At 46.9% G+C, this 15912-nt stretch overlaps 2 long non-coding RNA genes across 2 annotated transcripts in view; one reads left to right on the top strand and one right to left on the bottom strand.

Annotated features, from left to right (window-relative positions):
- Positions 1-8727: 8727 nt before the first annotated feature.
- LOC138108058 (uncharacterized) lies at positions 8728-13692 on the bottom strand. Its single transcript, XR_011149849.1, has 3 exons — positions 13492-13692; positions 11479-12910; positions 8728-8807 (listed from the first exon to the last, which is right to left on the bottom strand). It is a non-coding gene; the product is annotated as an uncharacterized lncRNA (long non-coding RNA).
- The window catches only part of LOC138108060 (uncharacterized), a 40840-nt gene continuing 33728 nt past the window's right edge, over positions 8801-15912 (top strand). The window contains exon 1 of the long non-coding RNA XR_011149850.1: positions 8801-9090. This is a non-coding gene — a long non-coding RNA (uncharacterized lncRNA). The remainder of the gene's footprint in view (positions 9091-15912) is intronic.

The following is a 15912-nucleotide window of genomic DNA, read 5'->3' as shown; positions in this document are numbered from 1 at the left end:
ATTTTTTTGTAAGAAAAATAAATCAATCAGTTTTTCCTAAGGACTGGAAAATGCCAAGAGCTATAATATATTTCTTTTAAAGTTTGTCTTCAGCGATATGAAGATGATTCAACAGTAAAGCTAGATTGTGGCCAAATATATCTGAGGAAGTGTCCCACTTCCATGGTGTAGTGGGTCATTCTGCCTGGCCCCACAAAAATTCTGGCTGTGGGTCTCCCTCCTCCCTCTTGGCATACCAGAAAATCCCCTTTCCTCCCTTCCTGGGGAAAAATTCACCGCTGGGGTGGAGGGAAGGGAAAGGAGTACCTCCATGCGCTTTCCACTTATCTCCTTTTTTTGGTGGATTTAGACCAAGGAAGAACTGTAAATGAGTTTTAAGTCAAGGCACACTAGGCTTGAGTTAAAAGCCCTCCTTCATAAGCCAGCTTTTGGCCATTGCCACCTTTGGCAGCCTAAGTGCTGGTGAGCTGGCGGGCCTTTGTGGCTGGGTGGCCCTCAGCCCGTGGAGCAGGGCCAGAGCCTGAGCCTGGGCACAACCGCCATGGCCATGGACAGAGGTTTTGGATCCCTTCAGCCACAAAGCCTCTGTTCCCCTGAGCCATCTGTGCACAGATACAGATGTACACATTCACACGGGGCTTTTTTTGCAGGGTGTGGTTTGACGCTTCCTCTACTGGTTTCATTGGGTCAGAGATACCCTTTGCAATGAACAGGCAGGAGGTTGTCCTCCCTTTTGAAGAGGATGTCTGGGAAAAAGGAACCCTGCCTTCTCCAGGCCCCAGGGCAGCACACCTGAGTGACCCTCAGAGAGCCCCACTAATGCCCCCACCACCCGCACACCACCTCGGCACTGCCTTACCAGGGCTGGGCTATCTTTCCTCTCTGGTGGGTGGGGGTTTCACTGTGCTTCACACTTGTCTTCCAGATCCACTCTTTGGCCATCATTGCTTTTTTATGTCATATATGTATATCTATTAATTGTAAGTGCATATACACAAATAATTATGTATATATGTGTTATCTATGTTTTTTGGGTATAATTCTGTCACACACACCTTTCCTATGGAGGGGTGGTGCAGAAGGGGCTGCTAGTGCTCGTTCCTCTGGCCCTCGAAGTGTGCACATCCCCCTGAGTCCCCTTGCCCACCACAGGCTGTGGCACTGGGACACATGTAGTGCCCCATGGGAGGTGAGGACACTGCCTAGAGAAGCCTTATGGGTCCCCTCTCAATCCCCATTGTGTCCCCAGTGTGTGGCCTCCTGCCACCTGTGTCACACCATGCCTGGCTCCCAAACCCCTATGTCTCCCCGATGCTACCACATGCTCTCCTAGGTGCCCCCATGTCTCATTATCTCCCCACTGTCTCCTCTTCTGCTGTCCTCCCACACCTGTCCTTCCATGTTTTCCTACATGTCCTGCCACGCTTCCATGTCTCCCTCCCACCACACCCCCATGGTCTCCCGTGCTCCCACATGCACCTCCCCTGTGTCCCACCTGTCCCTTTGCACCTTCTTAAGTGTCTCTGTGTGCTGTGCTTGCTCCCCACACCCTTCACATATCCCACCAAACCCCCTGCATGTCCCCAGCGCTTGTCCCACTATGGCTCCATGCCTGTCCCTTGCACCCTCCTTGTGCAAGGAGGAGCCCCACCAGCTCTCCCATCTGCCCCATTCCTTACTATCCCTGGGCAGTAGAAGCTGTTGACATCTTGGTACAATGTGCTACCAAACCCTGAGGTGTCACTTTCTGCTTCTGGGAGAGCAGCAGGCTTACCATCTAAGATGAAAACAAAAACCCCTTTCCTCTTGTGACAAGCACTACGTATTTCAAGCCCATATGAGCACAGTCTTGAGTGTTTTGGTGTAAATTGCCTGCTTGTGACACACAAACTGGTTCCTGAAATGAGAGTGCAGGCAGCTCACTGGCTGCTTTGGTCTGGGGCTGTCTCAGCTTTCAGGATATAACACGTCCCCAGGAATTATTTCAAGCTGTAGCAAGAAAACACATGGCAAACTGTCCAGCTGCTTTCAGTAGCCCTGAAACAAGTCTGTATTGTGAAAGTATGACTAAAGATGGCAGGAGAGAGAGGGTGCCTCATGGCATGGATGCATGGCCAGGTAGGTTGTTATTGACAACCAGAAAGCAATAAACCTATTGCTACATGCTTTTTAGGCCAACTTTTGGCTGGCAAACAAGGAATGTGATGGACCTTCCCAAGGCTGGTATTTCTGGTGTTTGCTTTGGGTATTGACACTTCATATACCATTGTTAAAGGGCTGGGAAAAAAATCAGTTGTTGATTGGGACAGAGCTATCTTTGTAGAAAGGCGTGGGGGCCTTGTTTTCATATTATTTGCACGTCTTCTCATTTTACTGGGCGTGGAGACAGGCTGTGTCTGTGACACTGTGTCACCCGTGCAGAGACCTCCCACCCTGGATGCTCACTGAGGTGACAGCGTGGCTGATGGAGAAGGCTAGGTTGTGTGGGTTAGACTGGTTTCACATCCAGCCCAGCATCCATCTCCAGATGTGGCCAGATGTTTAGGGAGGAGGGAGGACAGGGCTTGTGATGCTTCCCCTGCCGGGCTCTGAGATCTTTGCTTGCTTCCTGCAGGTTCCTAGTGCTTGACTTGCTTTCTTGACTGCTGCTGCTGAGGGCTAAGCTCGTGTTTTGGTGGACACTAAACACAGGACCCAGCTCTGGACCAGCAGTGGTCTGTGCAGAGCCCCTGTGAGCCCAGGACTCTTTCTTCCCCCTCAAAATATCTAGTTTTGCAGTTGTACGTGTTGAATTTCATCTGCTCTTTGATTCCTCGCCATCTGCAGTTCTCACAGCCTGTCCTTGTCCTCAGACAGCTTCTTATCAGTGGCCAACTCTCTCACCTCTCTCCTCACCCATTTTCCAGGCTGTTTACGAACGGCTGAGCAGCCGAGGTCACTGCACAGACCCAGACCCCGATGGAAGGTCACTGCTATCGTGCTGCTGTATGAGAACTGGCTGTCTTCTCCTGACCTCCGTTTCCTGTTTTTCAGCCCATTATTTGTAGATAGCAGGACCTGCTTTCTTATGCCTGAGCGACTGCATTTCCTGAGGAGCTTTCTCTGCAGCCTCATTTAATCCCAAACAGCTTCCTGGGTTAATGGAGCTGTTGTGCCCACAGGAATGGTGTGCTGGTCCCAGCTTGCCTGAGCCTTGGGATGGTGGTATATGTGCCTGCAGGTCCAGAGCCACCCCACTACGCTGGTGTCTTTGGTAGAAACGCGTGTTTTGGGTCCCCCTTGCAGTCAATGAGGGGCAACAACTCTGGACCCTCCAAGGGGCTGGTCTCTGTCCATCATCCAGGGCAGGTGCCCATCATCTGGAGGTCCTGCAGCCACTGACTCAGGGCTGAACAGCAAATAGCAACAGTCTCAGCTCAGCAGAAGTCTGTAGGAACACGTGGCTAATTCGGTGTATGCACACATGCTACTGGGACCAGTGTGGTTTCTAAACAAGCCCAGGTGATTTTGCAGCTGGGACAGGGCTCAGGGCACATGTTTTTAACACTCCTGTTTATCTCACGTGGTGGTGAGTCAGGTCTAAGAGCTTTGTTAACTCTGCTCTCTCCATTTCTCCTTGTTGCCATCAAGCACTCAAGGTTTGTCACCAGCAGTCACACTGGGTTCCCCCTCACCAGCAGCACGGGGGAGTCTGTACAGTCGCTGTGGCAGCACCATGGTAGCACACACTGGATGGGCACGCCTTGTTTCTCTTCCCACAGCACCAGATGACAAAAATAACACAAAATGGCGACAATTCTCCTATTGTTTTATTTCATGATAATTTTCTTCTCCCTCCTTTCTCTGCCCCACTGAGGGACATTTTGGCAGTTTGCAAACATCCCCCTGTTCACATTCACTGAATGTTACTACAGGCATTTCTTTCATGTGACAGCTCGGAAAAGGGATGTGAAAGCTTTCCTTCTTGTCTTCCTGGCCTTTCCCTCCATCATCTGACCCTCATGAATGCTCTCCAGCAAACAGTTTGCCTTTCTTGCATGGTAGAATCTGGAAATAATTGCCTGCCACAGCACTTACTTCTATCAGTGAATAATCTTGTGTAATTGCGCTGTGGTCTTTGCTCCACAGCTCATTTTCTTAGCTCAGAAATGTGCTTTTATTTTTCTTTTAACCATTGCATATATTCTGTTTATCCCCACAATTCATTGTTGCCAATAAAGCAGGAAAATAAGGGATAATCACCACTTAAATGCTTTAAAACCAATGCCATCTGTGGGGGGGGGAACCCCAAACCAAACAAGCAAAAAGTCCTACCATCCTCAGAGGAATGTGCATCAAATGTGCTCTAGCCAAAATACTCGCTTTTTCTGATGGATCATATAAAAACACAAGGTCCTGATAATCTGACAAGCCACAGTTTGGTTCCTTGAATCCCCAACCACAGCTCAAAAGTTGGCTGACTTGTATCAGAGGCTCTGTAGTTCTGGTTTTGCTGATCATTTGTTTGTTATTGGTATAGCAAGCTCTGGGAGCAGCCAATGTCATAATCCTGTGTCACTGTACAGCTACAAGGAGATTGCTGATAAATAACAATAATATACACACACATAATGGATACAGGCAGCAGCCAAACAGGACAATAATTGCTGTCTTGGTGGAGCTTATTAACTTAAATCAGGCAGAAAGAGTTTGTGTGAATGGATGCCACCTTTGTAATTTCCTGGAAAAAAAAAAAGGCCAATATACAGCTTTCAAAATATGTGCCCTGAGAGATATGTTTCATGTGACCAGGGAGGAGCTGTAGATATATGTGTGCATTTTTAATTTTTGATGCTGTCCAGCATTTACCCCAGGCCACAGAGAACTAAACTGGCCCTGTTTGATCTGGTCATCACCATGACCCAGTTCCCATCAGAGCATCTGTTTCCTCACGTTGCACTGATCCTGCACTCACCCCCCTGAAGTGACCCAAACCCAGCTGACCTTAAAGTCCTCCCTAAATCTGAGTGACATTTCATTGTCTTGGGGTGGCTCCCCCCATTTTCAAAGCCCAGGAGTGTCTGCTCTGCACACCCGGGTGCAGCTGCCCGACTTTCACACCTCTGAGCAGGACTGCTTCAGGTTTTGCGAAAAACGAAGGATGTCCACAATACAATTCTCTTGCTCCAGTGTTAGCTAAAAGCCCAGCTACTTGGTTGCCCATCCATGGCCTGTCTGTATAGGAAAATATTCCAACAGAAATCTCTGGACAACCTTTGGCCAGATTCAATTACACATCCAAGCTGCTTTTTGCCATTTCATTTATGCAAAGTAGTGAGAAACACAGGTAAAGTAGCTATTTGTTTAACACATTTATCTCTATTTTACAACTTGGGATTGATCTAAAGCAGTAGGATAGCATATCTATCCTGAATACATACATTTTTAAGACATACAGGGGAAGTCTTGGTTATAGTGAAATTTATGAGCATTTTCTCAGGTTTGCATTCACTACCCTGTGAGTCCTGTCAGATTCACCATCAAGCCAACCTCTTTAGGTTCATCTCTACAGATGAACCTCACAGCTGAAGTTCATCAAGTTGACAACTCCCAAGGAGGAGTCCCCACAAGGTGGATTTTCATCTCTGTTGGCTGGCATTAATGTGAAGTCAGAGGAGTTATTCTCAGTACATACTGGTTTAATTAAAATTAGTCGTATCCTCAGTCAGTGGAAATTATCAAAGAAGGAAATGTTAGGGAATTCTCTACTACTGAACTGTGGGGAAATGTATGCAGAAATAGGATTCCCAGGTCCCTTGCTCAGCTAATGAGGTGCACGGCATGGGCTGGGTCCCCTCGGTACAAATATGGGATAATCAGTGTAGTCTGGAATTGCACTCTCCGGAGAACCAGTCCATCATGCTCCTGTGCCGCGGCTCGAGTCTTCTTCCATTCTGAGTTAATAATAAACACAACCCAGCTAAGTGATATACGTGACACGTTTATTACCATGTCCTTTAGAAGCAATTTCCTTTCTGCTCTCTTTTCTCACAGACAGTGTAATTACCAAGTTAAAGAGAACACAGGAAAAAAAAACCAACCAGTTTCCAGATTTGATCTTTCCCAGATGAAATGACAGAATTACTGAACCAGTGTACACTCTTCAGATCTGTAAGGAGATATACCTTAGGGTTAACAGCTGCATTTCAGCAAGTCTTCAAGTGAAGGAACACAGTGAAATCAACTCCATATAGGCACAGCTTGGCAGCAGAATATTTTTACATGATTACACTGAAGCCGTTTGTGCCTACATGGAAGGCAGGCATTGTGACATTCCCAGCTCTGTTTTGCAAAACAAACCAAGCCACCATTCCTGACATAACAGATTGCTCAGTTTCATACAGGAAAAAAATAAAAGAGGCAAAATCCTAATGCAGTTGGAGCAGGTGACCATTGACTTTGTCAGAGTCGGGATTTTCCTCGTTTGCTGCCTCGTCTTGGGTTGCGCAGAGCACATGCCATCAATTTTGCATTTCTTATTCTTCCTGTCCACCCTGTAGCCCCATCAACAGGGAACCTGTTCAACTGAGAACCAGAAAATAATCCCTCTATTGCAAATTGCTCAGCAGCAGGTGCCCTAAACTGTCCTATGCATAATAGTTGCATATTGAGCATGGTGGTGCTGGTTAATGGTTGGATTTGATGATCTCAGACACTTCCAGCCTTAATGATTCTGTGATTCATAACCCAGAAGGCTGAGAGGAGTGTGAGTGAGGGTGTGCAGGCTGAGAAGCACAGGGAAAAAAAGGCCTTTGGATTTCTCTGCACCAGTGTGCCCAGTAAGAAATAGTTTCCATACATGCTTTCAGCTCCTTCTGCTTGGAAAGAAAGGACATAGCCCCAAGGCACGATCATTACAATGGGTTCTATGTAAGTTCCTCCTTATAAGCATTTGTCAAACTGCAGCGAGCACGGGACAGTGTGTCAATGTGTCCTCATTCAGCAGTGGTTCCCATGGGCAATGGATCATGCTGGGAATTGGGCAGACTGCTGCTGGGTTCTGGCACAGGGAGGAGAGCTAAGTGCTTGTGTTTTAACCTCTAAAATTCCAGATTATTTGGGTTCTGATATCCTCAGAGGGTCTGCATTGAGTGTCTTGGTCAAAGCAGCATGAGCATCATCTGGCTGGCTGGACCTGGGTGTTAAATCGTCCCCTGGAAAGTGCTCTCTGCATCCCTGTTGGTCAGAGATTTGGAAACTCTCAGAGCACACTGCAAAGCTTGCAGTTGTGTGAGTCTGCCCACTCCATACTAGCTTCAAGAAGGGTAATTTAGCAAGGAGGCAGAGTCAGCCAGCAGGAGGGTGAGGTGGTGGAGCAACAAACCACATGTGCCATGGTGTGAGGCAGAGAAGGACCCCACACTCACCTTTCTCCAGCACTGCCAGACCAAGAGCATGTCCAGACCAAGCATGAGGAGGATCCCTTGGAAGGGTAACCAGCTCCAGTCTCAGGAGCTGGTTTTCAGGGGCTGCTGTGCAATAGGGCTGGTCTTGAAAGCTACCTCTGTCAGGGCAGGCATTGGGACACCCATAGAGCCCTCCCACCTCTGAAAAACCTGTTTTGTGACCCCTCATGGCCATCCCAGCCAGTCAGTGGGCCTGAAGCCCCAGCAGAGTTTCTGCTTCTTGCCAGGCAGCTGTCATGACGTTGGCCTGAATGGGGATGCTTACTACAGCCGAGGGCAGAGATGGACACCCTGGGCTCTGTGATGCTGGGATATCCCCACACTGTGGGTCAAACATAAAGAACTAATTAAGTTTAATCCTTCCAAAGCAGAAATCGTGGGCCAGATTTCAGCTGGTGTAAATCAGCGTGGCTCTGCTGGGGTCGATGGAACAAACCCAGCCTGTGCCAGTACAGGCTCTGGATTGGTGCCTGCCATTGTGCACAGTCACAAACACTGCTGAGTGCCATGAAATTAGAATGAAAGATTAATAAAATCATATTTTGCATTGTCCTCAGCACAGACAGGCCATTTGAAATAGCACAGCAGCCACGTATTGTTGGTGGCTCTGAACAATGTTGCTTTCAAAACACTGTGTTGTGTATAGAAATTAATATGGCTACATGGTGAAAAGTATTATCCTCTGCATTATTTGTTAATTTAGCCTTATGGCTAAACAATTACTTCATTTAGCCTTATAGATTTTATTTTAAATTGCACACAGCACTTCCAAGGACTTTTTAAGCTCAGCTGTTCTCTAGACTGTATTCCTGGGAACTTAGGAGGTGGTGCCCCTCAGGGGTTTGCTTGTGGAATGTCCCCAATACCAGTTAGAACCAGGTGTGCTGGAGGAAACATCTCTTCACATTTTCTTCTCCTCCTGCAGTTTCTGCAGAATTCCTCTTTACTGACAAACTCTCAGAGAAAAGGTTTCATTGCAATTTACAATAACCATGGTCATTTGGGAAATTGAAGTCCACTCTTCTCTTTTTACAATACGTATGATACTGAGTGAAAGACTTAATATGCAGATTCTTTGTTCTGAAGCAGCATCTCAGGACTATGTACTAGCCTAACACCCAGCCTCTTTTTCCCTAAATAAGAAAGTTAAGTTTTTCTTAAGTCAAGCCGTTTGCTCCCTGTGGCTTAGACTCTGTTCCAGAAATTGTAATTGAATTTTGCAGGTTCTATCTCAAGCTTACTTGCTTAGGATATTAAAAGTTATTTTTGCCTCAAAAGCAGTGCTAGTAGATTTGCTGTTTAATCATATCACACTTCTGATTTGCAACAGAAACAACTTTATGGTCCAGCTGAAGACTGGAGCTGAAAAAAAAAGCAGATCAAATTTCATTTCTGGGAAGTGTAATAGCCTTTATTCTTGCAATTATTCACCTATGTCTTTTCATATTAGAGTTAATTACTGGGAAAGATAAGCTGCTCTTTCTTTCCTTGTTACAGGTTCAGTGATACTGGATCAGTATGACTTGGTACATGTTCACTGCACTTTGAGAGACATATTCTCCAGTGAAAATTGACAGAACAATTTCAGCAGACATAAAACCTTCTCCTAAATTTGCACAAGGCCTGCAGATGCTCCTGCCACAGAGTGAGTTTCCATACAGACAGATCAGGAGAATGGTGATGTGATGTTCTCTTAGAGGTTATGAATTCATCAGTCCTCAAATGTGTTACTGCTTCGATTTCATGTCCCTGGCACACCCAGGGTGGTTGGCCGAGCATTTCCTCATAGAGAAGGAGCCTTACTAGGCCAGCTGGATGACAACAGAAACCTTAACAGGCACCCTTCAGATATGCCAAAGGGTTGTCAAGTGTCTGCAGATCCCTGTTTGATGTCCTCTAAACTGGAAAAGATTTCCCAAACTAAGGGGTTTCCAAACAGCTGTTGCTGGGATAGCCTCAGTTCCTGGGCTCAGGTTTTGTCCCTGCATTTCAGAAAAAATCTTCATAGTTCAAACTGGCAAAGCTTGGGATCTTGTGGTTCAATCTCTCCTGTGGTACCTGTATTGGACATATCTCAAAGGTAGTTCTGATTTCTCCTGGAGCTCCTGTTCCACATCTGGCCAGTTAAGACAGGTATTTTTGGCCACCAGATCTGTATTGTATGCATTGCCGTGGCAGATGTGTGAAGGTAAAACATTTGGTAGCATTAATGCCTGGAGTTCAAGGAGGTATTCCCTTGATCTTAAGGATCCCAATGTACCTCTCTTGACCCAAGGACAGTGGTAGGAAAAGGATTGTCTGAAGAGGAGTCAGAGCCGCTGCTGCTGCTCTGGTCTGTCCCTCTTCCCCTTCTCTCTTCTTCGATTGCTAAGGAAGCATGTTGATATTGGTCTGATCCACTAACACCCTGTTCCTACTCCTCACGGCATCCTAACTCAGCTCTCTGCCTCTGTCTGTACCTCTCTCTGATTTTACATCATTACCTGCTGGTCATCACCCATTCAACTCCATTTTTTCATTACATCTGGGAAATCTTTACTGTCAGAAACAGAACATGAGAGGGGTTCCACTCCCTGCTGCAGCTCCAGGTTTAGCGGTGAGAGGAGTCAAAGCCGGCATTGCTCAGCCCGTGTATGCCAGTAGGACACTGGGCTGGGTGAGGGAGGGGGGCAGCCTGAAGTCCCTCTCCACTGTGGCCTTGCTGCCTAACCTGGGAGTCATTTCCTCTTAGCATTCCCTGCTTCAGCCCAGTTTGGTGAGCCCCTTCGCTATTATGGGTGGGCTGTGCTTTCCAAACATTTCTAACTATTCCTGCACCATCATGCTTGACTTCCCACCTGTCTTCATTCAAATCCCCCTTGAACACTCAGTCCTTCCAAGAGGCCTATAAATGCTAACCTAAGTCAAGATAGTGTCGTTATCACTGGCATCGATGAAGTAACTCATCAAGTGCTGAAATAAATCACTTTCCCTGGGGATTACTGCCTGAAAGCCAAATGTAATCAGTAAAGCTTGGGTTTGACAAGGCTGTCACAGATAGAATTCATTTACTAATGAGTTCCAGCCTAAAAGTCCACATTGGTAATGTGTCTGTGGTTTTAATGAAACATTAAAGAGACCTTTTTCTCAGTATTTTTTGCTTGTTAGATATGCTGTTTGTCAGATAAGTCTTCCCACTTGATGAGAAAGTTTTCTCCCTCTTCCCCCAGCTAAACAATAGCTCTCTAAGCATTGTGTTGCCAAATACTGTTTTCTAAAAATCTTATTTAATCCTTTGAAATAAGGATCAAATCAGCCAAAATCAACATGCCAGCTATGCTATTGCCTGTCCATGAAGGGATACTGCCTTTTGCAGAGGTTTTTACAAAATAGTTCCTCCTGACAAGCACTGAGTGAAAAATAAAGGTGCTATCTGTTCACCATGCTATCAGGAGATAACTTGAATCATTGATAAGGGTTGTTTCTAAGCAACCAAATGCAATCTACAACCATAATAACAGCACTCTGAAAGTAAATCACTTAGTCTGGTACATGCCCCACTCTCCAATTAATGGCAAATTCTTATCAGCTGTATTGTCTGGCAGGCACACATTTGAAGAACTGAAGTGGTTCTAAAACAACGCTTCAAGTGGTAGAAAAAAACTCAGAGTCATTCAGATCTCCCAAACACTTATAGTTTTATAGTTTTTACAGAAAATGCCCTAAAGATTTTAATGGAAAATAGCAATTCTTACCTTTTCTACCTTATAGGATATTCTAGTGAATCATGTTTCTGTTCAAGGCTGACTCCCCAAAGCTACAGAAAAGATATTGCCATAGATTTTTTGATATTTTACCTGATTTTCCCCATAGGAAAGTGACCCAAGTACCATCAACGTAGTGTTTATTACAGTGCAGAAAATTTGCTCTTTGTAAGAGAATCATATACTGCATCATTGTCTGCTCTACTGAAGTGTAAAAAGTTCAAGGATCAAAATTATCTTTTTCAGTAGGTAATATTGCAGGAGATAATAGAGAAACCTGTAAAAAGTACCTTTTCTTGCCACAGTCCACTTCCCAAGTCCATCACTCATCAGTTTGACTCCCTGCCATGCATATTCCTTTCTTGTCTGCTTCTCTTTGCCATCTTAATGCAGAGAGAGGGTGATGCTCCCCAGTGAGCTGGTCCTAGAGGAGGCCTTGTCTGTCCTTGGTAGCCCTTCTCCTCTTCCCACGGGCAGAGGAACATGGGGAGAAGCAGCCTCCAGTTCCTCTTAGCTGGGAAGCAAGCCAAGAGGACTCACATCTTCATCTCCATCCTCCTGGTACATTTCAACAAGCAGGGAGGGATTTAGGGGACCTGATGAGCCATGAAAGGGGATGTTTTAAAATGCACTGCAAGAGAGAGCAGCAGCAGGTGGCTGTTGTTCTGCATGGTTTTTGTGAGAAGGGAAAGCACAGCAATTGCTTCTCAGGTGGCCCCATCAAGGACACTGCTGGGAGCTGGGTGCTGCTGACACAGCACTGGGAAATGGGAGACTGGGGAAGCACACATCCTTGTGGTTAGGCACCAGCTGAGAGGGGTGGCAGGGAGGCTGGGGACACCTGCTTCTTCATGTGCATGGTGTTGAAAGGGCCACAAACCCTGCAGTCCATGTGGGAGCAAGGACTAGAACTTCAAAAAAGCAGATGTTTGCTGGGGGAAACACAGGTACTGCGGCCACCCAGGGGCCTGAGCAGCTTACAAAGAACTTTTCATGCAGCAGTTTGGGTCCTTTTAAGTGGCATGCTAAGATCATCTCATAGTTTCTCTTAGCCTAGGTATAAAATGGGAGGTGGCAATAGTATGTCTGCCCTTGCTTTATCTTATTTGTCTAGTTTGACAGTGTCTGGTACAAAGATAGTGCTGCACACACCTGAAATACAAGCAGTACCAAATAACTTTCCAGAGGAGTGGTAGAAGCTCAAGGATGCAGCAAACAAGAGTGGGAATCTGGGTCTAGGACATGGGGCAGGGAAAGACTGACTGCCTTAGTTGCTGATTTCTCTATGCTAACATACATTTGACAAATGTTTCAAAAAATTTTTGATGGCATCATAGAATCTATCCACATGTAAAATGCTGCTGGCAAGCTTGATATATTTAATTTTGGAAATGTAACCTCCATTTATTCAAATGCATACAACAACCGATCTCCTCTCCAACTGCTCTCATGGAAGGACATCTGATTAGAAGCTTGACACAGGGCAGCCTTTGGGGACCAAAAGGTCCTTGAGTCCATGGCAAGCCACCACATGACAGTGATGTGTCTGCTTGGCGGGGGATGCACAATGCCATTTAGGAAATGATGGGAGAGGAGGCATGAAGGGAGGAACCCCTTTTACAGCAGGTATGAGGATGTCTTAAGCTGAGCTGGATTTGGAGACTTGATGAACAAGCCAGATGTTTCAAAAGGAGAATTCTGGATACTTGCAGGGACTCTCACCTAATGCCAAAGAGATGAGAAAAGTAAAACAAAGAAATGTAATGTGTGTGGGGTTTCCCCCCCTGCCCCCAGATCTATTTATTTCTCATGCTACCTGATTAAAGATCATATTTTTGTTTAGAAACCAAGGTGAATCCTGGGAACGCTTCAAGGTCAGAAAGGAAGGGGTACAAGGAATGTTTGTTCCAGTGGAGAGATTATGTCATTAAAAAAAAATATTTCAAGATATATTTCTCAGGTATATATGAAGAAGGGCAGCTATTTAATGTTGCAGTGAGCAGCAGGGTGTTACGACACACTGCAGAAGGCAAGGGTAACCAGGTTCTTGTTACTAGATTCCTTAGGGTGGATTAGAGTAAAACAACATTGGATGATCAGTGTTTGTAAATATAAACATGTAGGGTTTATTACAGAACAATTTGGTTGCAAAAGAAAACAGCTACATAGCCATTTTGGTTTTTGTTGTCTATAGCAATATAAAAACATGAAATCATTGCAATATGAACGCATGACATCACCCAAGGACGTGCAGGAGGGAAAAGAAAGAAAGAGACAGGACAAGGGTGTGAAGATCTCCCCACCTGTAGGCCCTGAGATGAGACTGGGTTGCTGCGCAGTCTTGACTGAAGTGGTGTTTGCAGACCTGATCCATCATGTGCTGGGAGATATCCAAAAGAGTGGTGGGGGAAAAGCCTTGGAAAAACACACAGAACTCACTATCTATTGGGTTTATATTCCTTCAGGTTCAGGTGGGAACACCCACATACCTCCACTGAGGCAGGAGATTCACACTGGATGATGTAATGTTGTGGATCACGGGACACTTCTTGACACCTTCTAAGTCAACACAGCTGCCCACCACACCAGCGCAGCTGAGTCGATTATGGCCCATTGTGGCCCATATCAGCAGAGATGAAAACCCTCAGGTCACGTGCCAATGTCCTGGTATGTTCCCGATGGCAGGAGGGGGAGCCCCACAACCCAGTGGTTTGTGCAAGGGAGGGCAACTCAGCATGAGGAGAGGCATCACCACATCTCCCCAGGATCTGTCTCCTATCTCACTCATAGCCCATCATTCACCCTCTGAAATACCAGGTCAGAGGTTGGCTGTTACACACCCAGAGCTCACCTCCTCCATTTCAACAAAGCACCCTGTCATCTCCACAAAAGGGGGAACCCTGTTAGTCATTATCCCTTAATAGTTCTGTCTCTCACACAGGGAGCAAAGGACACAGATAAACCCATCCACATGAATCTAAGGGCAGTGAATTCCTCAGCCGAAACTAAGAAGGAGTTTGTGAGCATGACTTCCTTGTTGGAAGGGTGCTGCCATGCCTCTTCTGTGGCTGAAAACAGTCTGGGGAGGGTTTTGGTTGACCTGTTGGTCTGTGCTAGGAGGAACTCTTGAAGTGAGAGTAAGTTGAGGCAGTGTTAGATACCCTAGACTCATGACAGTGGAGGGCTGGTAGGAGAGTCTGGGATAGGAGACCCATCACAGCCATCCAAACAAGGGCAAAGTAGTGGGCTGTATTATTAAGACAGCCCCTGCCTGAGCCATGTCAGCCATAGATGTGTTCTCATGGCACAGGACCAAAACACTGAATAGCAGCTGTGCTGTGGAGAGGGCATAAAGAGTAGAAAGTTCTCACCCCTACACCCACATCACAGTCATCTGTGTTATTAATTACCTGCAAGGAGGCAATTCGAAAGTGCAGAGGTAAGAGATCCTGGGGTCTTCACAGCTCTTGGAAAAGCAGAAGTAAGAAGCCCAGAACCTCCTTCTCAGGGCAGTTTCAGATATTTCTCTCCTTTTAAAAAACTTTCCATGTCAGCTTCTCAGCTGTACTTGCATATGGGGTACATATGGAGGAGAGAAAAAAACCAGTGACTGGCGCCAAACAGGACCTGCTGCAGCCTTTAACAGTCCTCTCCTCTTACTATTAAAACGCAGCTTTGCCCAGTGAAAATGCTGCTTTATTGCTGCAAAAATACTTCCCAAAGACATGGCCCTTGGAGCACAGCAGGGAAATGTGAAGCAGGCGGCTTTGGAGTGGCAGGCACAGGGGCTGAGTGCAGCAGCCAGGTCAAGGCTGTCCCAGAGACTCCCAGCCCTGCTGACCTGGCTGGCAGGGGATCAGCAGCGTGGGAGCTGCTTGTAGGTGGGCTGAGCAGTACATGGGCTGGGGTTCTTATGGGGAAAAGCAGCGATGATGCACGGTTCAGGCTGCCTGGATCACAACTCAGGGGATGGGACCATGCTTAGCCTTCATCCATCCACCATGTTTTGCTCTCCGGATGGGCAACTCTCCTGGACATTAGTGGTGACACCTGGACATTAGTGGTGACATCTCTCCAGCTCCAGCAGACTGCTTTCACCTGGGACCTGGCGAGTTCCTCTTCACATCCCCACAGTTCCAGCCTCATAACCATGCTCCCCCGTCTTTGTGCATCAAAGGGCAGTGGCACATGCCTTCTGCATCCCGCCACCATGTCCCAGTCTGGGGCCAGCTGGTTCTTCTGCTGTCCTGTATTTTGCATGACACTGTCCAGAGGAGCGAGCCCTGGTGGGAGTTCCTCTTCCCATTCGCCCTGGCAGGGGGCAGGAAGAGAAGGGACAGCCAGGACCTGCAGGAGGACATGCCGACGAGGCCAGGAAAGCCCATCGGTTTCTGATGCCTGTGGTGGGCTGTGGCTGTGCTGCTGTACCCGGGAAGTGGCTGGCAGCTCCTTTGAAGCCTCCTGCCCCGTCTGCCTGCCAGCTGCTCTCCGTGCTGCGGCTGCCCACAAAGGCACCGTGGGCGGGAGGCGGACCGGGAGTGATGCTGAGGCTCAGGTTGGGTGGGATGGTGAACTGCCAGCAGCAGGGATGGGCGATGTACCACCCATGCAGCATTTCAGGGCAGATTTTCGGAGCCGTGGCTGTGAGCTATGGTTCTTGGGATCTTCATCCCCTCTTCCACAGCACCTGGTAGTCTCTGAGCAGCAAGTCAGAATCTATTTCT

This window comes from Aphelocoma coerulescens, chromosome 1 (genome assembly GCF_041296385.1).
Source record: "Aphelocoma coerulescens isolate FSJ_1873_10779 chromosome 1, UR_Acoe_1.0, whole genome shotgun sequence".
Taxonomy (NCBI): Eukaryota; Metazoa; Chordata; class Aves; order Passeriformes; family Corvidae; genus Aphelocoma; species Aphelocoma coerulescens.
This window is presented reverse-complemented; position numbering and strand designations above follow the sequence as displayed.